Below are 26,177 nucleotides of genomic sequence, written 5' to 3'. Positions count from 1 at the left end.
GTGGCTTGATTTTGATGTTATCTGCTTCACACTGTGATGTTGTAGGACACTTTGGAAGAGATACAGGTGCCTAAACATAGGTGTCTAGCATTTAGGGCATTCAGTGTGATTTCTACCTACTGCTCCATATCAGCTCAGGTCTTCTACAGGCCCTGTGTCATATCTGCCACAAGGATATCTCAGATATTGCAGGGCATCTCCAATTGCACTAGGCTTTAGCCAAGTGAAAAAAATAATTTATTAGGCAGCTGAAGACCATCCTGTTCCTCAGAACCTTTCTGTTCCTTCAGCTATCTAGAACCTTAATGTTTATAATTAAAGCTGGCTTTTCACCAAGCATGACCATAAAGTGCTGTTCAGCAGTAACTAAGTTCATACCTCTTGAAGTCTTTGTGCATTTACTACAAGGAAAAATCTGCTCTAAACTGTGATGACAAGTTCATTGCAAACAGAGCATAAGATATCTCATTTCCATTCCAGCAAAGGGAGGAACTAAACCAGTCCTTGTTTCATGTATAGATTATGAAAAGTGGATGTTCAAGTGACTCCAGATCAAAAAGTTTTATCTTTGTGGAAGTGATCGTATGAGGAGGTGGCATATGGTGTAGGCTAAATTCATAGCAATAAATTAAACAGTGCCAGGAAATGGTCTTGGACATTGCTGCTTGGTTGTTCATATCACTACATTTTTCACACTGTCTGTGGTATGACTTTAGTGTCTGCAAGCTGTAACTGTCTCAAACAGCTCACAGATATGGTTTAGGAGTTAGCAAGGGCCAATAACCACTCCCAATGGGCTACCTAGTTTTAGAGATTAAGACAGCGTGATGACAAAGAAATTGGATTTCTTTCCCATGGGCTTCAATGTCTGAGACTGTTTCTAGCCATGTTGAATTTACTATCATAATCTTTGAGACTCAGAGTTCACTCTAACTGATACGGACTTCTGAAGTAAAGAAGTTGATGCGGAATGCTTTCAGAATAGAAGCTCACCCTGTCAGGCCACCTGAAATATACTGTGTCCTTTCTTCATTGTTTCAGTAGCCACTCTGTCATTGAGATGATGAACTCAAACTAGAGGAGATGCAGAGCATGTCTGTGAGATGAGGGGAAGCTGAGATCATACCCGATAAAAGGGGACCAAACCAGCTCTGATTTTAAGTGTTATGAAACCAAGGTTGGTGAATGGCAATAATCATCAGGGAAGGAACAGAGCTGTCTAAGCTGAAAGGCAATGCGCACAAAGCCAAACGGTGAAACGGCTTTTGCTAATATGAGGGTGAAAATTAGAAGCTGTTTTTTTCTTTGTTTGTGTTTTAATATTTGCACAGTGAAATTCTGGAACAACCTTTAAGACTGCTTAGGGTGCTGCTACACTGAGGGAACTGAAACTAAAAACACAGGAAAATCCTTCTCATCATCAGTCCTTACGGAACCACCTTTTGGCCATTGTCTGATGATGAGTTAGGGAGGGTTGTGAATGCTGTTTTCAGCAAACCTGCTGCAGAACAAGACTCCTTCCATGAGCATATCAGCTCTTAACAGTCTAAATTTGTTCCTGTGTAAAAACAAATTGAGACTTTCTGTGAGCAAGGAATCAGCATGTAGCAATTTACATTTTCATCAACAAGGAAGCATTTAATCCTTTAATTTATGCCACATTGCTGTATTATAAATAAAGGGGCTTGTCTGTAGGTAGCATTAGGCTGTGATACTACTTAAAGAAGAAATGTTATCCTGTTTTTGAATTACAAAGCCATTCAGATTCCCTTTCAACTGATAAACCCAGTGTCATCTAATTTAGCAGCTGGTTACATTAGTAGAATAAGGAGGTGGTGAATAACCATAAGACAGATATCATTCAATTATTTTTATTGTTTCTGAGAAAGTTTTATTTTGCTTTTTGCATACAGAACGTGAATGAAAGAATTAACCAGGGGAAACAAAGTATTATCATTGTCTAATATTGTTTTTATTTGTGTTATAACAACACATAAAGGAACAAAATGATCAGGGCTTCATTTTGCTAAGATCACTGTGAAGGTCTTGCAGTCCAAGCAGGCAAAATGCACTCATGGTGATAGAATTTCAATAGAGGACAGGCTACTGAGGCATAGAACTGAACTGCTAACTGGGAATTGGATTATAACCTTTCCTGCTTCAAGAGAGATTTAATCACCTTCCCTCTGTCAAAACAAAGGAAATGTTTTTATTTAACAAGAAATATGTAAGCTCTCAGCAGTGAATATAGTTTTTACCCAAATGATGACTGTACTAGCCAGCAATTCCTTTGGTCTTCATTTGTGTTTCTCCACTGATAACTGTTTTTGTGTAACGTATTAAGGGACTGATCCCCTTTGTCTGTTGTTCTTTTTTAATACTTATGTATATTGCCAGGCCTAAGCTATAGTAACTCTGAACACATGATGTAAACAACACCAAAACCCATGCTGTATAGAACTTCTTATTTTACATTAAATACACAAAAGCAAGAACCCTACAATGGCCCCATTGCACATACATGATTTTTTCTATACTCTTTGGTGCTCTTGGATTCAAGGGCAGAGACAGGAAATGACACAGGGCAAACATGGAATCAGTATCAAAGCTAAACAGTGTCAAAACTCAGATCTGTTAGCCACTAGTCAAGTGATTTAATCTTATGTCCTACTTACATAGCTGATGCTATATATTTGGCAAAAGATGCAGTGTATCAGCTGTAATAATAATGCTAAATACTTACTTCAGTCATGCTTCATACTGCCAAAATGCTTCATAGCCTTTGGGCTATGGTGTGGTTTGGCCAGGGATTTGTCCACTTTTTTCAGCCACATAGACTATTACTAAAGCATAAACGCTCTTGCCCTCATGCTTTTTTCTCCTGGATTTGGGATTAGCCTTGGCTTCAGAGTACCTTGCTTCGGACACACCTTGCACCTTCAATCTACTTACGCAAAAAAGATTTACTATCTTTAATGGCTTTGTGCTCACTGCTCCTGGGAGGGTAGGAATCTCTTATTTTTGTCTTACAGATGGGAAACTGAGGTACATAAAAAGACAGAGGCAGATATTTAAAATTATTTGTGCTCTTCAGTCCTCAGTGATTTTGGTGGGTGTCTATGTAAATGTTATTTTATGTGTACATTGATCTTTTAGCAACTGGCAGGGAATATGTTTTAACTGACTTAATCCTTTGAGACAGAGATCTGTAGTTTAACTTCATTGTACAGCCAGAAGCAAGCAAGAGAAAAATACTCTTAAAATGATTATTTTCTTCCCATTCTAAGACTGCTGTGATGATTTATGCAAAACAGGTTTCTAGACATGCTTCTATCATTTCCATTGACTATAGAGATATTCTCTATGGCTAGTATATTAAATTGGACAGCCAATTTTAAATGGTCAAAGCTGGTTCAGATGACTCCTACCCTTAGCTGCCATCTAAAATCTGTCTCTCAAAGAATTGCTACAAGGTGTAGGACAGAATTGAACACAGATGTCAGATCCTAATCACTTGCTCAAAACACTAGACCATTCTTATTTTTGAGGAAAGGCTTGATGAGACTATTTGTTATGCTTAAAGCCAATATGCTTACATACCTCACTGGAAGAGTGCTATTATGAATCATTAAGGCATTGTGCAGCTTTCTCTTGGAAGGTACAAAGATAATATTATTAATGGACTCATGAAACATTAATGTTTTGGGGATGAAAATACAGCTGTAAATAAACAAATAATCCACTCTGTCATTCTACTAAGTGACAATTCATATTTCATTCCTAAATCTGTGCTGCTACAGACAAGGGCTTAGTGGTTGAATTTTTGTGATTTTTATTTTAAACATTCACTCAGAAAAAAGGGCAAGGGCAAGGGCAGTGTCAAGGATAAGGGGAGAAGAGAAGGGAAGGGAAGGGAAAAGATTTTACATTTTGTAAAAAACCAGAAAGTAACAACTTTGACTATTGTCTGGCCCTGGAAGTGGGGCAGGATGTATTATTCTGTATATCGTGAGACAGTCTACATTCACAACATCATTATTTAGCAGTAATCAGGAGTATCTTTTCTTTTTTTTTCATATGTTTTTATGTTGACCAATATTAAGCACATGCTCTTATTAATTATACTACATGAATGAAAAACTGATGAATAGTGATAGAAAGGCATGAACTTACAACCAGTTCTAAGCGTCCAGAAATGAGGAACTAGATCATATTTTCTTCTCCCATCCTGCTACTGTTTCTCTCAACAACATCATAAGACTTATTTATGTATTAAATATTTTATAAAAAAAAAAAAGTTGTCTTTTACTTATTTATTTTCAACAGCTTTTTCCCTCCACCTTGCCAACACCAGCTGATGTTCTTAACTTCTTCAAGAGCAGGATGCTCATTATCATTATAATCCATGCAGTGCTGAGTGAGAAGAGGAGGGAATGAGAAATTGCCCTTACCCTTCACCCCAAGAGGTTCAACAGGAACCATAGTGTGTTTTGCAAAGGGGAAAGCATTGAGGGAATTCTTAATCACTCTGATGGTACACAAAGATGTGATACATCTTCCCTCTATACAGCAAATGGTTCTCCTTTTTGGATAAATTTTTATATATTGTCTTCCTTTCCTTGTGCCACTGTGGGGTCTAGATATTTACCACAAGAAAAATATTACATTATGATACTAATGAGAGGTTGGAAGGCATCTAAAACACTCCTGTATATGAGGACAATATCCTCAGAGTTAATGAAAATCCATCTTAGAAATTTTTGCTTTTGAATAGAATTTACCTGTTCTAACTGAAGCTATCTAAAGGTAGATGTCTCATCTTAGCTTATCATTCATCTGTAGTCAAAGGAGAGAAATATTTACTTCCAAGAGATGAGTCATCCTATCCTAGGACAGATAAATAATTTTGTAGATGTGCTGCTTTTTCCACTTCATTGATCATAACGAGATCCTAGAAATATATACTAGATTATATCTTTAACTCACACACAATCAGAATTCAGGGAAATTAATCTTGCATGAGAGCAGACAGGGCTAAAAGATCCTAAGGTATTTGCAGTTCTACAGATGGGGTAGGACAATCCCCTCATCTTTCACTTCATTGAAAATGCAAGAAATTAGTCTCAGATACCAACTCATTTATAGCTGGACTGTGAGGAACTTGGGAGCTACTGCAGATCTGAGACCTGGGCAGTTTCTTGGGTACCTTTTCTGTTTAGATAACCTTTTAGTCTCTCCGGTCCTTCAAGATGACAGAGATGTACTTTTCACCTGCAGCAACAATAGCAAGAAGAAGTCATGGTGAAATTATTTTTAGAGAATTACTTGATCTTCATGGAGCTGGACAGTTTGTGAATCAGTATGAAAATTTTCTTCTTAGGGTAATAGCTTTAAAGTGCACACATTTTAAATCCCTCCAAAGTGATAGGCAATTGTATCAGTAATAGCCTGTTACTTTCACTACACTTCGTACTAAATTTCCTGAAACTATTGGAGTCATGATTAGTTAGAAAGACAGAAGTGAAACCAAGTTTACATGCAGAAAGAAAGGCTTGTTATTTCCATATTTCTCAGCTGTGTAATATGGTCTAGTGAAAGACATTAACACTATTCCCAAGCCTCACCTCATTCGTAGAATTCAAACTCACTAATAATGATTTCTACTTAAAATAGCATATAAAGCCCACTGGAGTCAATGGAAGGTCTTTCAGGAGTTACAAGAGTAATCTTTGCACTTAACGTACAGCTTCTATGCTGCCAAAGATTTTCACTTAAAATGACTTATGAGAAAATCCTCAAACTTTTCACATGTATGAATGCTGAACTCCTAATGCAATTAAATCCTCAATCAGGTTATCCAGGAAGGACACAAGGGAGTAAGGTATTGAAAGAGGTGATTCTCTTCAGCAGGAAGCCAACCCAAAGCAAAATGAAGAAGACACAGCTGGGATAAAATATTTAATCATCTCAAGTAGCACAAGATCTGCTTCGTCTTCTGTTGCAAGTTATCCCCTGAAAAAAAAAAAAGGTGATTAAGAACTGCAGCAAAAGGGATCAAATGTATATGGAGGCTAAAACTTTGAGAGCTTTCCCATGAGCTGTACCTCACCTTCTCCTCCTGTGCCTAAAGAATTATTCATAGAATCATAGAATCATGGGTTGGAAAAGACCTCTAAGATCATCAAGTTCAACCATCAACCCAACACCACAATGCCTACTAAACCATATCCTCAAGTGGCACATCTACACGTTTTTATCTACATCTCCAGGGACGCGGGCTCCACCACTGCCCTGGGCAGCCTGTTCCAATGCCTGACCACTCTTTCGGTAAAGAAAATTTTCCTAATATCTAAACCTCCCCTGATGCACCTTCAGATCATTGTCTCTTGTCCTATCACTAGTTACTCGGGAGAAGAGACCAACACGTGCCTCACTACAACCTCCTTTCAGGTACTTCTACAGAGCAATAAGGTCCCCCCTCAGCCTCCTCTTCTCATGACTAAACAGCCCCAGTTCCTTCAGTCGCTCCTCGTAAGACTTGTTCTCTAGACCCCTCACCAGCCTCGTTGCCCTTCTGTGGACAAGCTCCAGCACCTCAATGTCCTTCTTGTAGTAAGGGGTCCAAAGCTGAACACAGTACTCAAGGTATGGCCTCACTAGTGCCAAGTACAGGGGCATGATCACCTCCCTACTCCTGCTGGCCACAGTTTCCTTGATACAAGCCAGGATGCTGTTGCCCTTCTTGGCCACCTGGGCACACTGCTGGCTCATGTTCAGCCGGCTGTCGACCCACACCGCAAGATCCTTTTCCACTGGGCAGCTTTCCAGCCACTCTTCCCCAAGCCTGTAGCGTTGCATGGGGTTGCTGTGACTGAAGTGGAGAACCTGGCATTTGGCCTTGTTGAACCTCATACAGCTGGACCTGGACCATCGATCCAGCGTGTCCAGATCCCTCTGCAGAGCCTTCCTACCCTTGAGCAGATCGACACTCACACCCAGCAGTGTCATCTGCAAACTAACTGAGGGAGCACTCAATCCCCTCGTCCAGGTCATTGATAAAGATGTTAAACAAGACCAGACCCAAAACTGAGCCCTGGGGAACACCACTTGTGATCCACCACCAGCTGGATTTAACTCCTTTCACTACCAGTCTCTGGACTCGGCCATTCAGCCAGTTTTTTATTCAGCAAAGAGGACACCCATCCAAACCATGGACAGCTATTTTCTCCAGGAGGATACTACGGGTAACAGTGTCAAAGGCCTTACTAAAGTCCAGGAAGACAACATCCACAGCCTTTCCTTCATCCACTAGGCAGGTCACCTGGTCATAGAAGGAGATCAGTTTGGTCAAGCAGGACCTGGCTTTCATGAACCCATGCTGGCTGGGCCTGATGCCCTGGCTGTCCTTCACATGCTCGGTGAGTGCACTCAGGATGAATTACTCTATAATCTTCCCCAGCACTGAGGTCAGGCTGACAGGCCTTTAGTTTGCAGAATCCTCCTTCCGGCCCTTCTTGTAGCTGAGTGTTACATTGGCTAACATTTTACATTTTGTCTGTGTTTAGATATGAAGGTGCCTCCAGAGTGCCTAACAGTAGTTTAACTCTTGCTATCCCTCCATTTCAAGCTACAGAAGAATTGAAACTGTATCCTGAACTCTTGCTTGTGCAGTGGGTTCTCGGTATGCTCATGGTCCAAGTATGCATGTGGACCTTACCTCCCCTGATAAGGTGGACAGGTTTTTGACATCTGAGTCCAGAAAGACTTGGGCTGAGAACAGGTCCTTAGCTGGAGTGTCTAGCTTTGTGCAGGGGAGCTTTGTGCAAGATCATTAAGTTGGCCTTGCTGTTTTCACTGGGAGGTGAAATATGTGGGAAGAAGTTGTTCTGAGGGCACATAGCAGTTGGTTTAGGCACCTAAGCAGTCATGTGAGATGCTTTTGAGTATCCATATGCTTTTCCCATTTTTTTTCACTAGTAATTAGATAATCCAGTCAGCAAGTACTTCATCTGTGGTGATTGTGACACCTAGCATCCATTCCTCGGTATGCTTCTGCTGATAGGGATTTGTAGTCATCAGACAGAATCACAGAATCACAGAATCACAGAATAGTAGGGGTTGGAAGGGACCTCTGTGGGTCATCTAGTCCAACCCCCCCGCCGAAGCAGGGTCACCTACAGCAGGCTGCACAGGACCTTGTCCAGGCGGGTCTTGAATATCTCCAGAGAAGGAGACTCCACAACCTCCCTGGGCAGCCTGTTCCAGTGCTCCGTCACCCTCAGAGAGAAGAAGTTCCTCCTCATGTTCAGACGGAACTTCCTGTGCCTCAGTTTGTGCCCATTACCCCTTGTCCTGTCACTGGGCACCACTGAAAAGAGCTTGGCCCCATCCTCCTGACACCCACCCTTCAGATATTTGTAGGCATTTATAAGGTCCCCTCGCAGCCTTCTCTTCTTCAGGCTGAACAAGCCCAGTTCCCTCAACCTCTCCTCGTAGGGGAGATGCTCCAGTCCCCTCACCATCCTTGTAGCCCTCCGCTGGACTCTCTCCAGTAGCTCTTCATCCTTCTTGAACTGGGGAGCCCAGAACTGGACACAGTACTCCAGATGAGGCCTCACCAGGGCAGTGTAGAGGGGAAGGAGAACCTCCCTTGTCCTGCTGGCCACACTCTTCTTGATGCACCCCAGGATCCCATTGGCCTTCTTGGCAGCCAGGGCACACTGCTGGCTCATAGTTAACCTGTCGTCCACCAGGACACCCAGGTCCCTCTCCGCAGAGCTGCTCTCCAGCAGGTCCACCCCAAGCCTGTACTGGTGCATGAGGTTGTTCCTCCCCAGGTGCAGGACCCTGCACTTGCCCTTGTTGAACCTCATCAGGTTCCTCTCTGCCCAGCTCTCCAGCCTATCCAGGTCACGCTGAATGGCAGCACAGCCTTCCGGTGTGTCTACCACACCTCCCAGTTTGGTGTCGTCAGCAAACTTGCTGAGGGTACATTCTAACTCTTCATCCAGGTCGTTGATGAAGAAGTTAAACAAGACTGGGCCCAGTACTGACCCCTGAGGGACACCACTTGTCACCAGCCTCCAACTAGACTCAGCGCCGCTGATGACAACCCTCTGAGTTCTGCCATTCAGCCAGTTCTCTATCCACTTCACTGACCACTCATCCAGCCCACACTTCCTCAGCTTCCCCAGGAGGATATCATGGGAGACTGTGTCGAAAGCCTTGCTGAAGTCAAGGTAGATAACATCCACAGCTCTCCCTTCGTCTACCCAGCCAGTCATGTCATCGTAGAAAGCTATCAGATTGGTCAGGCATGATTTCCCCTTGGTGAATCCATGCTGACTACTCCTGATAACCTTCTTTTCTTCCACTTGCTTCATGATGGCCTCCAGGATAAGCTGCTCCATCACCTTTCCCGGGATGGAGGTGAGGCTGACCGGCCTGTAGTTCCCTGGGTCCTCCTTCTTGCCCTTTTTGAAGATTGGAGTGACATTGGCCTTTCTCCAGTCCTCGGGCACCTCTCCTGTCCTCCAGGACCTCTCAAAGATGATGGAGAGTGGCTCAGCAATGACATCCGCCAGCTCCCTCAGCACTCGTGGGTGCATTCCATCGGGGCCCATGGATTTGTGGACATCCAGATCGCTTAAGCGATCCCTCACACAGTCCTCCTCGACCAAGGGAAAGTCGTCCTCTCTGTAGGCTTCCTCTCTTACCTCCGGGGCCTGGGATTCCTGAGGGCCAGTCTTAGCACTGAAGACTGAAGCAAAGAAGGCATTCATTAGCTCTGCCTTCTCCGCATCCTCCGTCACCAGGACACCCGCCTCATTCAGCAGCGGCCCCACATTGTCCCTAGCCTTTCTTTTGCTGCTGATGTAGTTGAAGAAGCCCTTCTTGTTGTTTTTGACATCCCTTGCCAGCTTCAATTCCAGGTGAGCCTTGGCCTTCCTCGTCGCATCCCTGCATGCTCTCACTACGTTTCTGTACTCTTCCCAAGTGGCCTGTCCCTCTTTCCACATGCCATGCACCTTTCTCTTCTGCCTGATCTCCGCTAGAAGCTCCTTGTTTAACCATGCAGGTCTCCTTCCTCCTTTGCTAAATTTCTTTCTCAGGGGGATGCATTGCTCCTGTGCATGGAAGAAGTGTTGTTTAAAAAGCGACCAGCACTCATGGACCCCCCTGCCTTCGAGAGCCCTGGCCCACGGGATTCCTCCCAGTAGCTCCTTGAAGAGGCCAAAGTCAGCCCTCCTGAGGTCCAGGGTTTTGATCCTGCTTATCGCCCTGCTTCCTCCACGCAGGATCCTGAACTCGACCATTTCATGGTCACTGCAGCCGAGTCTACCTCCAACCTTCACGTCCTCCACCAGTCCCTCCTTGTTTGTTAACACAAGGTCCAGCAGCGCGCCTTTCCTTGTTGGTTCCTCCACCACTTGCATCAGAAAGTTATCATCGATGCTCTGTAGGAACCTCCTGGATTGCACCTGCCTAGCTGTATGGTCTTCCCAGCTGATGTCAGGGTGGTTGAAGTCCCCCATGAGAACCAGAGCCTGTGACTGTGAGGCTGCTTGCAGCTGCCTGTAGAAGGCTTCATCAACCTCCTCCTCCTGGTCGGGTGGCCTGTAGTATACACCCACCGTAATGTCACCCGTGTGAGCCTGTCCCTTAATTCTAACCCACAAGCTTTCAACTCCTTCTTCACTTGCCCCCAGGCCAAGCTCAATGCATTCCAGTTGCTGCCTCACATATAGAGCAACTCCCCCACCTCTCCTTGTTGGTCTGTCTTTCCTAAAGAGTCTGTAGCCATCTATGACAGCATGCCAGTCATGCGAGTTGTCCCACCACGTTTCTGTGATGGCGACCAAGTCGTAGCCGTCCCGCTGTATAATGGCTTCCAGCTCCTCCTGTTTATTGGCCATACTACGTGCATTGGTGTAAACACACTTGAGCTGGGCTGTCAATCTCACCCCTGGCCTTGGCACTCTAAGCCTAGGCTCATCCCTAGTGAGCTGGGCAATATCCCCTTCCCCCTTCAAACCTAGTTTAAAGCCCTCTCAATGAGCCCCGCCAGCTCGTGGCCAAGAATTCTTTTCCCCCTTTGTGATAGCTGAACTCCACTTGTTGCCAGCAGGCCCGGTGCTGTGTATACCTCCCCATGATCAAAAAAGCCAAAATTTGACCGATGGCACCAGTCCCTGAGCCACCTGTTAACCAGGTGAGTTTTCCTGCCCCTTTCAGTGCTGTCCCCTGCCACTGATGGGATGGAGGAAAACACCACCTGCGCCCCTGATCCCTCAACCAGTCGCCCCAGTGCCCTGAAGTCCCTTTTGATGGCCTTGGCACTTCTTTCTGCTACCTCGTCCCCGCCAACCTGCATTACCAAGAGGGGGTAGTAATCAGAAGGCCGCACCAGACCAGGGAGTTTCTTCGCAACATCCCTAACCCGGGCCCCAGGGAGGCAGCAGACTTCCCTGTGGGATGGGTCTGGTCGGCAGATCGGGCCCTCTGTTCCCCTCAGAAGGGAATCACCTATGACAATGACCCTCCTTTTTTTCTTAGTTGAGGCAGTTGTAATACGTGGGGCTGTCTGACTCGTTCTAGGCAACCCCCTGGATGGAGCCTCACCTTCACCCACATCCTCTGTGGCCAGTCCCTCACATTCCAGAGCCCCATACCTGTTGCTTAAGGGCAACTGAGCAGGTGAGGGAGGCCGGGGGGAAATTCGCTTGCCCCCCCGAGCAGGGACCTGTTTCCATTCCCCCCCATCTCTTAGGCCCCCTCTTTCTGCTCGGTGGCAAGAGGGATGGGGGTTCTCTGCTTTCTGTGGAGCCGCCTCCTGCTGCCGCTGCCTCAGGGAGGGTAGGGTGCGGCTCCACCAGTCGATCTCCCTCTCACACTCCCGGATGCTCCTCAGCCTCTCCACTTCCTCCTTCAGTTCTGCCACCAGGCTGAGCAGGTCATTCACCTGCTCGCACCGAACACAGCCGTTGTCTCTGCTGTCCTCCGGTACGAGCGCCAGGCTCAGGCACTCCCTGCAGCCAGAGACCTGGACACCCGCGTTCTTGCATGGGGCCTCCGTCTGGGTCCCCACACTGCTTCGAGCCACAGCTTTACCACGGGTGGTAACCATGGCTAGAGTATCTCCTGGAAGAGCGATGCCCACTACTTGAGTTGCCAGAAGGGGCGGCTGTACCCTGCCAGTCGCCTTCCCCGCTCGCCCTGCCCGCGCGAACTGCTGCGCCGCTCCCGGGCTGCTGCGCCGCCTCTGTTTGCCGGCTCTGTTCGCCCGCGCTCCTGGTCGCTCGCGCTCCCTGGGGGCTGCTCTTATCCCTGAGGGGGTTTGGCCGCTGTCACACTCGACTCCGCCCCCGCTGAGTCAGAGCTGCTGCTCGTTGGCACTTCCCGCTTTCCCGCTGAGGGGGGGGGGGGCTGGGGTCTCCTCTCTCTCTCGGCGCTTTTTGCCGCCTCGCCGCTGCGGTTTTGCCACCGGAGAAAGGGTCCCTCGGCGCGAGCCTCTGCTCCAGAACCCTTCACCTTCAGTAGCTTCGCCGAAATGGCGAAGACAAGGTTGTCTACAATTCTCAGTGTACAGAAGGAGAAACGGAGAACTGCCTGACTGCTCAGGGATCCCCAGAAACTGAAACAGGAATATATTTCCCATTACTTATGACTTCTGAGCCCTCATTCTCCATACGATGTAGCATGTCATGAAGAGATAACTTGATTCAATGATTTATTAGAAATGACTAATGTGAGAGTCTTACTGTGAAGACAAAGAGTTGCTCTAAAAATCATGTTTTCTGTCATACTTTGCCTAGTTTAAACTCTGGGATTTGCATTTTTAATGTTTTTAAATGCGACTCTAATTCACTTCCATGGTGTTTCAGGCTCCTGGAAGCCACTGATGAACTCTGAGGTTTTATTTTTTATATTTCTGCTTGTAGCTGCATTTTACCTTACTTGAGAAATTTCTTTTAGCTCCCAACTTTTTCGACTAAAAATCCATAGATGGTCTGCCCTGTGGGTAGGTTGAGGGAAGGTTGGACTGACGCTTTTTCAAGACAGAGGTTGCATAAATCTGAACGGAATGACTTGGAACTGCCTGAGGTACCTGTCAGTGTGTTCTTGTGAGGGAGGGTCTAATTATTGATGTCAGTTGGTCTCCAAAATGGTTTGTATGTGGTCCATGAAGCAAGAAGGAGGGAGCTGAATCTCGACCAAACACAGCAGATGATTGCTTTTATGCTTTCATATGGCACGGCTTGGCAGCACTGCTAAAATGGAGGGAATGTTGCTGGTTCCATTATAAAAGCCTTTTGCTCAGGGATTTATCGCATTAAGTCTTTTAATTTGCATCAGACTAGAATCTGACACTAGGTGGTCCCCCTCCTCTTTTCCCTTCCCCTCCTGAGGTGATTTTCTGAATTTAGTTTAAATCTGCTTGACTGCTTTATGGAGGGAGGCTATTACATTATCATGCTAGCAGTTGACACGGTGAGATTGTGTTACAATGCACCTCCACTCTCAGGTGCCTGCACCTTTATAAACTCACAGCTTCATGACATGAAAGGCTTCTTTTTGCACCAAAGTGTTTCTGACGAGTTTCTGTGAAGGAGCTTTGGCTCCTTCACAGTCCAGCTCCTTTCTTCTCATCTTGTGCTGAAGTAACTGATGCTGGAGAACACCATACACTGCATCATCAAAATAACCTGAATTATGGAAAAGCAGAAACTATTTGGGAAGTATGTGAGTTCACTAAAGTGCTATAATTCACCAGATAAGGCAAACGGTTGTATCACATCACTAAAGTGAAGTGTTGGCCAAATCAGAAAGCAGAGGCTGAAATAGGAGGTGTCTTAAACCAACTCCGCAGCTGAAGAAAATGTATGTTGATCTGCCCCCTAAGCATTCTACGTACAAGGGAGTTTTAAGGACAGCTCTGTGTCTGTTGTTAATGTCTGCTTGAGGACAGTTATTCATGTTCTCCAGTTCAAATCATGAAATAGGAATACAGTTATTGAAAGACAAGTGTTCAAATGTTTAATAGAGTAATTAAAAATCGCACCTCATCCTTAGAAATCAATTTTCTGGGGGAAGGAGAAAGAGAAGAACATTGTTTCCAATTAAAGATAGGAGCTGAAAATCTGAAGATGCCCAAACCTGGAAAATTGAAAGAAGTATTAAAAGGTAGGCAATTATAATTAAAATAACCAAAAAACCCCAAGCAGTCTTATGCAGCACTGTATTTTTAATTGCTTGGACTGACCTTTAAGAAAACACTTGAAACTTCATAACTTAACATTTAAAGGTCGGAGTTAGATCCGTGGGAACCAACCAGAGCAATCCTCCACATAATTAAGAGAACAGCTCAAAGACTCTACCCTCTGCCACTACACCAATGGGCATCCTAAACATTCATGCCACTTTACATCAATTCCAACACCACTGGTAGACACCCAAAAGTGAATTAAGGACAAGGCAGCAAGTTTAACTTGAAATTAATTTGCTTTTGTCAGTTCACATCAGATCCTTAATGTACTCTTCACAGAGATTTCATGATTAATATTAATAATCTCTGGAATCTCATGTTAATGTATTCAGTGAGCTTCTTTGATAATTTAAGACCATTTTGGATACCAAAAAAACCAAGGCATATTTATCAATGTAAGTATAAGTTTTATTGAAGGTATCATTAGAATTTTATATAGATTTATCATCCCTGCATTACTGACTTTAACATTTCATTAGGAGAAGGAGATACAATTAGAGTAAGAACTGCATTTGTTAAAAAAAAAGATTACTTCTTATTTCCTGATGCTCAGTATGATCTACTAGGAAACTGTGGATTCCTCTTTCCCTTGGTCACAGTTTTACTATGGGCAATCTCACTTCTTCATGGAATTTGTAGCAGCCACTGTTTATGCTTTTGTGTTTTTTCTGTTTATGTTGGGAAAGATAGAGGCATCTTTAATGTATTTGAAGTGATTAGCTTACTTTAGCATTACCCAAACAGTTATTGTCTGTCAGCAGTGACTTAGACCCCACATATTTGTTTCCTATTAATAAGTTTTTGTGGCAAAGGAACTGGTACTCTTTTAAACCACTTTCATATTTTTGACTGTCGTCTGCCCAGAGAAGGAGTATTTGGACAGGGACTTCTAAGGCCTTTATATATTAATAATGTCTAGAAAACCAACCATGCATATACACACACATATATGGATGCATGTGCAGTACATGTTCATACTTTGTGTGTATATATGTGTGCAAATATGCATATATAGCTTTAACCATAAGGACTGCATCCCTTTAAAAAGAATTTAAAGGGAAATTTACATATGGTAAATTATACTACTAGCAAACATTAACAGCCATTTTTAATAAATCGTACAGTCTCAGATTAAATGAATAGTCTCTCATTTCCAAAGATTGAATTAAAAATAATTTTAATACCTCAAGAGAAATTGGTGTTCTTGATTACATTGTGCAGCATTTATTGCAAGGTGGTATTATGGGGTGTTTGTTTCTTAATGTCTTGTTCTTTTTGTCTCCCCATTTACAAAATCTTCCTCATATGTGGCTTTTAATTATTCTGAGTTTCAGCCAGTCCCAGAGAGAGTAAATTGCATCGGAAAACTGGTTGATACAAGAGAAACATAGGTTATAAGGGAAATAGGGAAATAAAGGAATGACATGAACATAACTTGTCTCAACTGGGTGTTTCACACCTATTGTAAGTTACTCTGTCTTCTTGCTGACCAGAGAAATAAAAGAGCACAAGCCAATGCACTTTCTTATCTCACGCCTGTCCAATTCCCCAGTAGGAAGGGCTTTAAACTATTTTTGCAGCTGATTTCTGTTGCTGCAATGAAGAATCTTGTCCCTATTGTGTTTCTTCCAACAGGGATTGCACCTGAGGGGTTCAAACATTTTCCCATATAACAAAATGGCTTAATCTGATGTGTTTTTAATTAAATATGTCCAGTGATATATTTAGAGCAGGCAAGGTCATAGAAGCTCCCATCTGTTTTGCAGCTCTGGCCACATGACAATCTCCCAGTCAGGCAAATGCATTTTTCCTCCTCCTGTCAGTTCCTGTTTGTGTTACTTTCTTCGTCATGCTGCAAATCTGAGGGAGCTGCTGATCTCTGCTCCCTTGGGTCTGGGAAAAGGATTCACTGCTTGTCATAGCTCTTCTGCTATTACAGGTGGATTGACCGATCAGGTGTACCTTCAAGGTATGACAATAATATAAAAGAACATGCCTGGCCCTGTCTCCCAGGCATCTACTTAGACACTGATAAACATGAGGAGAGGGCACCCAGCATTTCTGGGTCCTACTAGGAGCTTCAATGACAGCTAGGTGTCAAAGTCCATGTGTGAAAATAAGGTGAATTCGTGAATCACTTTATTAGATGATTGTTACGGGTGTTATTTTTAATTATCTGAAGTTACCACATCCTACAGTTTCAACACTGCATAAACTCTGATGTGTCTATATCAAGAGTGAATTGGAGGTTATCTGGAGTATGGTCACAGTGATTTCCACAATAAGGATTCCCTGCTGGGCATCATTATCAAGACTGTTGGGGTAGTGTGCAGTTCCTGAGACTGAGGGGTGGTTTGTTACATTAGAATCATAGAATAGAATCATAGAACCACAGAATCATTAAGGTTGGAAAAGACTCTAGGATCATCAAGTCCAACTGTCAACCCAACACCACCATGCCTACTAAACCATATCCTCAAGTGCCACAGGTACATGTTTTTATGTACACCTCCAGTGATGGGGACGCAATCACCTCCCTGGGTAGCCTATTGTAGAAGAACTCTACAGTAGAAAACCGCTACAAATTGGTTTTGTCTCGACATTGCCATTGTCATCTTTTGCTGGCCTCTGGAAAGAAACCGCCAGAACGACCTGCAGGAAAGCGCTTGTGCACAGAGTAGCGCGTGGACAGGCAAGATTGGACTTGTCTAAGTGGGCAACACTCATGGCAGGAACTGCATGTATGCGGACATGCTCTGCACATGCGCAAATGCCCCTATAAAAGGGCAGCACATGCTCCTCGCCGCTCTCTTGCTCTGCTCCTCGCTGCGTCGCTGCTGGGCTCCGCCCTTGCCAGGGTCTCCATGCCTGCACAGAGACTGAGCTGACCGGACATTGCTGGACATCGTCGAATCCGTGGTGGTGGTAACTGATCCTCTCCCCCTGCACTTCTTTTCCTTACCCGCTGGGGTTTTTCCGCCTTTACTCTTTTTTTTTTCTGTCTTGTCTTCTCCCAGCCCCCCGCTGCGGTCCCTAACAGACCTCCGATTCCCGGTTCACCGAAAATAAAGTTTACAAGGTTGCATGGCGTATGACTGATTTTGCGTCTTAATCTCGCCTCCTGGGATCGCATCGAAACCTCCCCGATATTGGATCGGGACACCTATTCCAGTGCCTACCACTCTTTCAAGAAAGAAATTTTTCCTAATATCTAATGCAAACCTCCCCTGGAGCAACTTGAGGCCATTTGCTCTCATCCTATTACTAGTTACCTGGGAGAAGAGACCAACACCTGCCTCACTACAACCTCCTTTCAGGTAGTTGTAGAGAGTAATAAGGTCTCCCCTCAGCTTCCTCTTCTCCATACTAAAAAAAATCCAGTTTCCTCAGCCACTCCTTATAAGATTTATTCTCTAGACCCCTCACCAGCCTTGCTGCCCTTCTCTGGACACACTCCAGCACCTCAATGTCCTTTTTGTAATGAGAGGCCCAAAACTGAACACAGTACTCAAGGTGCAGCCTCACCAGTGTCGAGTACAGGGGCACGATCCCTTCCCTACTCCTGCTGGCCACACTGTTCCTGATACAAGCCAGGATGCCATTAGCCTTCTTGGCTACCTGGGCACACTGCTGGCTCATGTTCAACTAGCTGTCAAACAACACCCCAAGGTCCTTTTCCTCTGGGCAGCTTTCCAGCCACTCTTCCCCAAGCCTGTAGTGTTGCATGAGGTTGTTGTGACCCAAGTGCAGGACCTGGCACTTGGCCTTGTTGAACCTCATACAACTGACCTCTGCCCATTGATTCAGCCGGTCTAGATCCCACTGCAGAGCCTTCCTACCCTCAAGCAGATGGACACTCTCATCCAGCTTGGTGTCATCTGCAAACTTACTGAGGGAGCACTCAATGACCTCATCCAGGTCATTGATAAAGATACTAAACAAGACTGAAGATATTAAACAACACTGGTTTCACTCCTTTGTCAGAGTGGCCCCACTTAGAAGAAACATATCCATCAATCTCTACTAAAGATTTGGAAAATAGAGTCAAAAATATAGCCTAATGTTTGCAGTGGATGTTTATGGGGATCCTATGAGAGACATCACTATGATGAGAAATAGCTCAACTTAATAGTATTGTTAATTTCAGTTATGCCCTTTCAGATAAGTCTGTGAGTACAGAGGAGGAATCTTGGTGAAGTGGAAGAGAGGATGAAAATTCTAGATAAAAGAGACTAAGTAAGTGTCATCTGTACTTACAGTGGTTAACAGTTGAGAGAAATTAATTAAGCATGAGTATATGAATCTTTGAGAGTGGAAAAATGAATAACAGAATTGTATGACTGAATTGGTATAAGATTTCCTTTGAAGTAATATATATATAGGCAAATATTAGAGGATGCTTGTACCTGTCTAGTAACCAAAGCTTAACCTCTTCATGTCTCTTTATATCTCTTTGTCTCTTTTGTGTTTCTGAAACTTAAGCCTATAATGAACAATTGTAAAGTGATATGTGTAAAATCGCTGTCTCCTTTATAGTAAAAGAAAGAATGGTGATGATACTCATGAATATGGAAACAACAGAAGACTAGGAAGGATGATTTCCCCCCATATTATGTCTTTTAACATTTTCACCCCGAAAAATGATCTTGATCAAAAGTGTGTGCAGGACCCAGGGGAGTGACTGGCTGCAATATTGCCTTACTTTGACAAACTTTTAGAGAACTCCACAACATAAAGACTTCTTTAGACTACATTTGGTCTATGGCGCCATTATTATCAGCTACATGTTCAAGTCATTTGGCACACCTTAGCTGGAAACTCTGCTTCTCCAGTTCGTCCTGCCCTTCATGCATGAACTCAGACATCACTGGCAAGAAGGTAAGAAACAATGCACAAAACTACTAGACTGACAGAAGAATTAGATTTTGTTGAAGTGGTTCTGAAACCTCTTCTCTACAAGGACATCATTCCTACTCTATTTCAGAAACATTCACAACTGAATCGGAACCAGTCCCTTTAACAACCCTTTATTTTGATTTGTACCAGCCAAAGACTATATTAAGACAGTACCAGCATATAAAATTTAGGTCAAATTCAAGGTTTGTTTACTAACTTGAAGAAGTCATAACTAACCAGAGATACAAGTAATTATTATAAGGGTTGGGAGAACTTATTTTGCTTCATTTCATATGTATCAACAGAGCTTGACCGTTAGTCAAACACAAATTTGCGTATGTTACACTCAAAAAAGAGATTGTTAAAAGAAACAGATAGTAAATAGCCAGAGGGAAAGAAAGGATAGAGACATCAACCAGAATGTAAAAAACCTACAAAGGAAGATCATGAGAGGTGTACAGAAAAAGAAGGAATAAGAGAATTCAAATAGAAGAAAAAATGCGTAAGCATATGTGGAGATTCAGAATGAAAATGATTTAAAGTTCAACGTTGATAGAAGGACCTATGTGAGTAGTTAACTCTAGAAATCTGCTGTATATGCCCATCTATATGTGCATGTTGTCATGGTTTAACCTGGCAGTTGGCAGCTACACACTAGACAGCCACTCACTCACCCACCCCTTCCCCCTCAGTGGGTTGGGGAGGAGAAATGAACAAAAGGTAAAACTCATGGATTGAGATAAAACACAGTTTAATAAGACAACAAAGGAAATACTAATACTACTACCAATAATGAATATGCAAAACAAACTATACACAATACAACTTTCTCACCACCCGATGACCAGTTCACAGCCAGCCTCCAAACAGCAATCACAGAACCTGGAACTCATGGATTTCAAGAATTTTGAAAACTCCTGAAAAAGACTGAACTCCTGGAAAAGTTCTAACTCCCGGGCAAGAGAGGATTCAAACTCATGGAAAAGAGAAATATAAAAAAGGATTATTGGTCCCCAGCCAAGGTATTAAAGCACAGGTAAATCCATTTAAATAGTAAGCTAAACAGTCATTGCACAAAGGACCACTTCTTCCTGCACCAAGCATATCTGAGCTCCTCAAGCTGATGTCTGAACATACAACCAGAGCATTTATTTGTATGTTTTTGTGAGACTGAACAACAAAATTTTCTGGAATAGCCTCAGACATACAGCTAACAAAGATCATGATCATCTCAGAGGCAGAAAAATTTTCACCAAAAATACATCTTTGGCATCTTCGTGCCATAAACCTGTGAACACTCTTTAGGCTGTGAAGAGTTGTCAAGCACTAGAACAGGCTACCCAGGAAAGTGGCTGAGTCACCATTCCTGCAGGTATTTAAAAGACATGTAGATATGGTGCTTAGGGACATGATTTAGTGTTGGACTTGGCAGTGCTAGGTGTCGTAGTTTAACCCAGCAGCTGGCAACTGAGCACTAGATAGCTGCTCATTCACCCCTCCCCTTCCCCCCTCAGTGGGATGAGAAGGAGAAATGGGCAAATGGGGAAACTCATGGGTTGAGATAAAGACAGTTTAATAAGACAACAAAGGAAAAATACTAATGCTAATAATAAAAAAAAGATAATAATGAATATGCAAAACAAACTATATACAATACAATTTTCTCACAACCCAGTGACTGATTTGAGGTCAGACCCCAAGCAGCAATAACAGAACTCAGAAATCATGAATTTCACTACATTTCAAAAAAAGCTCAAACTCCCAGTCAAGGAAGCATTCAGGCTCACAGAAACGAGAGAGAAAGATACCTCCCTGCTCCTCAGTGACTCGCCATTCATGAACTGAGCAGTCCATGTATGTTATGGAATACTTCCATTGGCTGGTTTGCTCTAGCTTCCTGGCTATGTTCACTCCCAGCTCCAGCACACCTACTCATTAGCTGAACATGAGAAACTGAAGAAAGTCTTTGTTTTCTTAGCAACAAGTAAAAAACATCAGTTATCAATATTCTTCTCATACTAAATCCAAAAGACAGCAGCTACTGAGAGAAAAATTAACTCTATCCCAGCCAAAAGCAGGAAACATGTATAATTAGAATTTTTATATATGTATCCATGCATAACTGTGGTATCAGTCGTATCGTGGATTAATGAGGGCATCCAGATTCAACAGGATGTCTTCTTGTTCCAATACAGAAGAAGCGCAGTGGACTGACAGATTTTGGCAGGAGAATTAAACGTGCCAATCACCTCAAAATAGCTTGGAGACAAAATAAAAATAGAAGGTGACAAATTGTAGCATCAGTTTTATTGCTTTCCACTTGCTCTGGATATTCCCATGTACCCAACATATCAGAATCTGAGCATTATTGTTGAGAATAGGCAGCACTATATATTATGAAAGTCAACCTAAACAGAGTGTATCATAGGAACTCATAGATATGTGTAACTGGGACAGTGATTTTCCCTATTGAAGTCATAATTCACCATCTCTAGGAGGAGAATGGTCTTAAGAGAAGAAAAATTAAAACTGCACTGCAGAATTCTTGGTAGGTATTATATCAGCAAGACATGCATAACTAGTGTTCTCCTATCTGTTAGTTTAAATTTTGGGTGGATGAAGATTAAGATTATCCCCCCCTCAACTGAACATTTGGCCACAGGTTGAAAAAAGTGAGTGAAAAAAAAGGTTGACCTGACCATCTTGTTGTAGAGGAGTCGTAGTGGTTTAAAAGCTTGGTACTACCTCATATGTAACTGTGCACACTGCTTAGAAGAGTTTCAGTAGGAGATGCCATGGGTTTTGGTACATCAGTACAGGAAAGTTATATTGAAGATCGCTAAAAAGGAAGAATATTTAAGCATCCTCTTTCGCTTTTATTTTTTTGTTAAAAATATCTCTGTGTTTGTTAAATGAAACATGATCTCTTCTCAGCCTTCACATCCTACAGCTGGGTTCGTAATACAATCATAATCAACTCGATTAATCAGTTTTCACCAAAGCTGAGAAGTTATTTTATACCCCAATTAACTCTTCCTATGTTAGGATAGTATCCCTCAACAGAAGGTAATACAAATAGTAGTATTAAGATCAACTGTTGCAGCTAAACCTACCATTACTGTGATTTACAGTTCAAGATACTGTGATGAAATCCAGTTGTCTTATACAGGAATTGAAGTCTTAAAAAGTTTTTATCTGATCTAGATTGTGAAATATAGACTTATCATCTAGAAAGAATGTTTCTATGGAGAAAAGTTTGGGGGACAGAAAGCCTAATTGGTCTTTATATCATGTTTCTCTCCTTCATTTAAAGGAAAAGCATCATGAGCATTTGTCTCCCTGCCTAGCATCTATTAAGTACGAACATGAAACTACAAATGCAGACACAGAGAAAATAAATATTATGAAAAAATTCCTTATGAGCAGCATCAACCATAAATGTATTATGTAGCCTCTTCTGTTACATTGAAGTCATACAGTTTTGCCACAATTACTTTTTGAAGTCTGTCTTCTTTCAGAGTGATTTATGATGCTCAGGATAGGTAGATTAGTTGGCATCACAGGGCAGCCTTCTGCTAAAACTGATTTCTCTCTCTCCCTCTCTCTCTCTCTCTCACCTTTTTTTTTCCATTCCACAGAAGGCTGATATATTTTATTTGAGGTTCATTTGTTAACCCTTACAGGTTAAATACTTTTTTCCCTAGGTTGTCAGCCCCAAGCAGCACAGACGTGAGAATCCAAAAATGTGGTGTTCTGAAGGCAAGGCACACAAGAAGTGCTTTAGTTAAATTATGGTCCCTCTAACCTTCTGGTTTAATTCACTTGAAAGCGCTCTGTACTAAGCATCTCATGCAGTAACAATCTTGTAAAACAAAGGCATCAAGAGCTAAGCTAACTGCTGGAGCTCAATCCACTGCAACTTGCGAACATATTCTGTGAGCTATCATCTAAACAGGGATTTAGTCATAACCCCTGTCTGAGTGTATAAAGGAAGGTAACTTCTCAAAGCACCACTGAACACTTGATCAAGCTAATCTTCATCTTCCCACTGGCTAGAAAGAGTTACCAGAAATGAAACTATGAAGTTGAGAAGGATCCGGCTGTTTAATATATTTGCTATCATTCTTACTGTATTACAGGACTACTGTTCTTTAGGCCAGTGTTTAAATTCTGCACAAACAGATCACCAAAAAGTGCTGTCTGACCAAAAAGTGCTGTTTTGGTATGCAATGACTTCACAGAATGCTGCTAATAAAATAATATTAATGCAGGGTAGTTAATGAAAGTCATGTATTCATACTTCATTTGCAACATACGCACACACAAAGCCTACCATGTCTATGACAAATTAAAAGTACAATCACAGGAAATGTTGATCCAGACTATTCCTTCATCCCAATGCTAATAAATGCTCAACTAAAGATGAAATCAAAACCTAGTGAATGATGATTCAGCTGTTATTGGAGAAGCCTGCATCACAGATTTATTTCATGGGTTGTTGAATAGACTCCCTGACAACTCAAGGAACCACATCATCTATTCATACTCATAAATTCTTGAAGTTCCACACAAAATTAATTAGGGCTTCCTTTCCCATAATTCCCACAGAAATTGTGTTCCAAATCTCCTCTTTTCAGATTTTTGGAACCTAACTCTAATTTCCAGCCTAAAAAACTTTGCGGCCAACTTACGATAACCCTTATCCAATATCAAAGTTCATCTGGCATTATTTGCTCTAATGCAGTTGTCTACCATTCAGTTAAAAAGCAGATCAACCTTATTTAGTATTTAATTACAGCAATGCACTCTTCCACTGCAAGTACCATGTTATATCAAGCTGGTACTATGCCATCTTGTCTTCATTGTCAGGTGTCTTTTTGATCTCCAGATAACATTTTTAACAGCGATATTCACAGCCATTAGATGGAGATTTAAAACAGGAGCTTACCTTTAGTTCTCAGATTTGTCCTTTCTTTGATTATAACTCGCCTTTGATGAAAGATAGTGCCTAGAGAATGTAAAAAAAAGGTCTGTATTTGGGAAGGAGAAATGTTTGTCAGGGATATTTTTTACCTGTCGATGGAGGAAGGTACATGGTCTTTTGGTCTTTGTCTCATAGATTTAGTTTTACATTCTCTTATCAGCTTGAAACATGTAACCCAATTTTAAGAGAAGTAGTCTGTCCTCAAATATGGGCATCGTGGTGTATCATTCCCATACTAACGAGTGAACCTTTGGCTTCCATTAATTATTTGTGATTATTGAAATATATCTATAAAATATATGGCATTCTCTGTTGTTGTGCTGGAGCAAAAGAAGCATCTAGGATTTTTCCCCATCTTGGATTTTACTTTATGGAGAATGTCTTAACCATCTTGATTACAACATGATTTCTGCATTTGCAGATGGAAAAATGGAAAACAGCATGTGTGCACTCATCCTTTCAGCTGGTCCTCACACTGCTAGCAATGCAAAGGCAGCAGTAAGGGTGAGTGAGCCTAAGGGGGAAAAAGACAGCAAGATAGGGTATATTTAAAGTCAATCTGTTGTATATTGACTATTCTTTTGGAACACCTCCTAGAATACTAACAGAAGTGAAAGATAAAGTTGTTGTTTAATTTAGTCTCTTTGACACTGATCAAAACAAGTTTCGACATTGAAAAGTGATTAAATTCAGCAACGATATTTTTAGTGGTCTTTTCATGTTTATCTGGAAAAGCAAGATCTTAAACTCCTGGACTGAATTTTAACCCTCACTCGGGGTTTTGGAAGATTTTTCATCATCTGAAGAACTGTAGTTTCAAACTAAGGCTTCAGTCTGACATGTGAAATGAACTGTCCCTCCTGTTTTGCACCTGCCTTTCATTCATCACTTTCCCTTGTGACTCTCTGTCTGTGAAAACCTGTGAGCAAAACTAGTCCCAGAAATAAAGACGCAGCTTGAAAATCAACACCAAGTTTCATTTTTAAAGAAAAGGACATGATTTAGCAATATTACCAGAGTTCTAAATCCCAGTGACTTTGAATTAAACACATCACTAAATTCCTTGCCTATCTGGTGAGCTCTGAAACATGTCCACTGGAGCAGTCCACAGTGAACTTTAGTCAACTTTTTCATATCTACAAAAGAAAAAAAAAAAAGAAGAGCCAAATAATTTTTTTTCCATTAACACACTGTGATTTGCTCATTGAAATTACTGAAACCTGTTACACAAAAAAATACAAAACCAAACTAACCAAACAAAAATATCGACATTTTTTATCCACAAACTACATTACAATACATACAGAAAGTTAACTTAAAACAAAATAATCTTACAATTTGACAATTATCTGTTGTCCCTGTTTATGTTGAAGTAAATTGAACAATATTCATAGATATCAACTTTTATACCAGGGCTTTTTTTATTAAACAAAAAATCTGTTTAATACATTCTAATCAAGAATCAATTTTATCTTAGCTATTGTGTAGCACTTACAGGCTTAAACAATTGATTGCTCGTGCATATTCCCTCTCTCCCACCACGAATCAAGCACTAAACTCACCCTGTCTTTTATATCCAGAATGCGCAGGTCTGTGAGCAGTAACACTAGCATCAGGATTTTCCCCCTGTTTTTCATGCATAATGCTCCAATCTCACGCAGTTTTCAGGTCCAGCAACAAAGGCATATTCCAGTTGATTGGCTCTTCTCAGCAGAAGGTATCATTGCTGCCAAGAGACAGTGAAAGCTATTGTGGATGACTTCATGGGACCAGCGGATAATTCACTCTGCCTAAAAAGACACAAGCTAATTTTGAAAGAAATCCTCTCGCTGTCATCTACTGTAACACATTCAATTTAGATAAATCCTTGAACTGGGATTCCTTATGCATAATATATGCTGTTAAACAAATAGAAGCACAGCCATGACATTAAGAGTGTCCAAATGATTGCTTAGGTTTAGAACCCTGGCAGTCCAATTTCTTATCTAAACTATTACAAACAAAGGCAGAATCAGAAGATTAAAAATTTTC

The 26,177-nt window shown here is 42.2% G+C and overlaps 1 long non-coding RNA gene across 1 annotated transcript; it reads right to left on the bottom strand.

Moving 5' to 3' along the window:
* Positions 1-1,910: 1,910 nt before the first annotated feature.
* On the bottom strand, positions 1,911-26,177 carry LOC142360812 (uncharacterized). The gene is made up of 6 exons (XR_012763368.1): positions 25,709-26,177; positions 25,161-25,282; positions 24,111-24,170; positions 15,451-15,633; positions 14,063-14,157; positions 1,911-6,012 (listed from the first exon to the last, which is right to left on the bottom strand). It is a non-coding gene; the product is annotated as an uncharacterized LOC142360812 (long non-coding RNA).

This window comes from Opisthocomus hoazin, chromosome 3, assembly GCF_030867145.1.
Source record: "Opisthocomus hoazin isolate bOpiHoa1 chromosome 3, bOpiHoa1.hap1, whole genome shotgun sequence".
Taxonomy (NCBI): domain Eukaryota; kingdom Metazoa; phylum Chordata; class Aves; order Opisthocomiformes; family Opisthocomidae; genus Opisthocomus; species Opisthocomus hoazin.
Note: the sequence above shows the minus strand (reverse complement) of the source record. Positions and strands in the feature narration are given on the sequence as shown.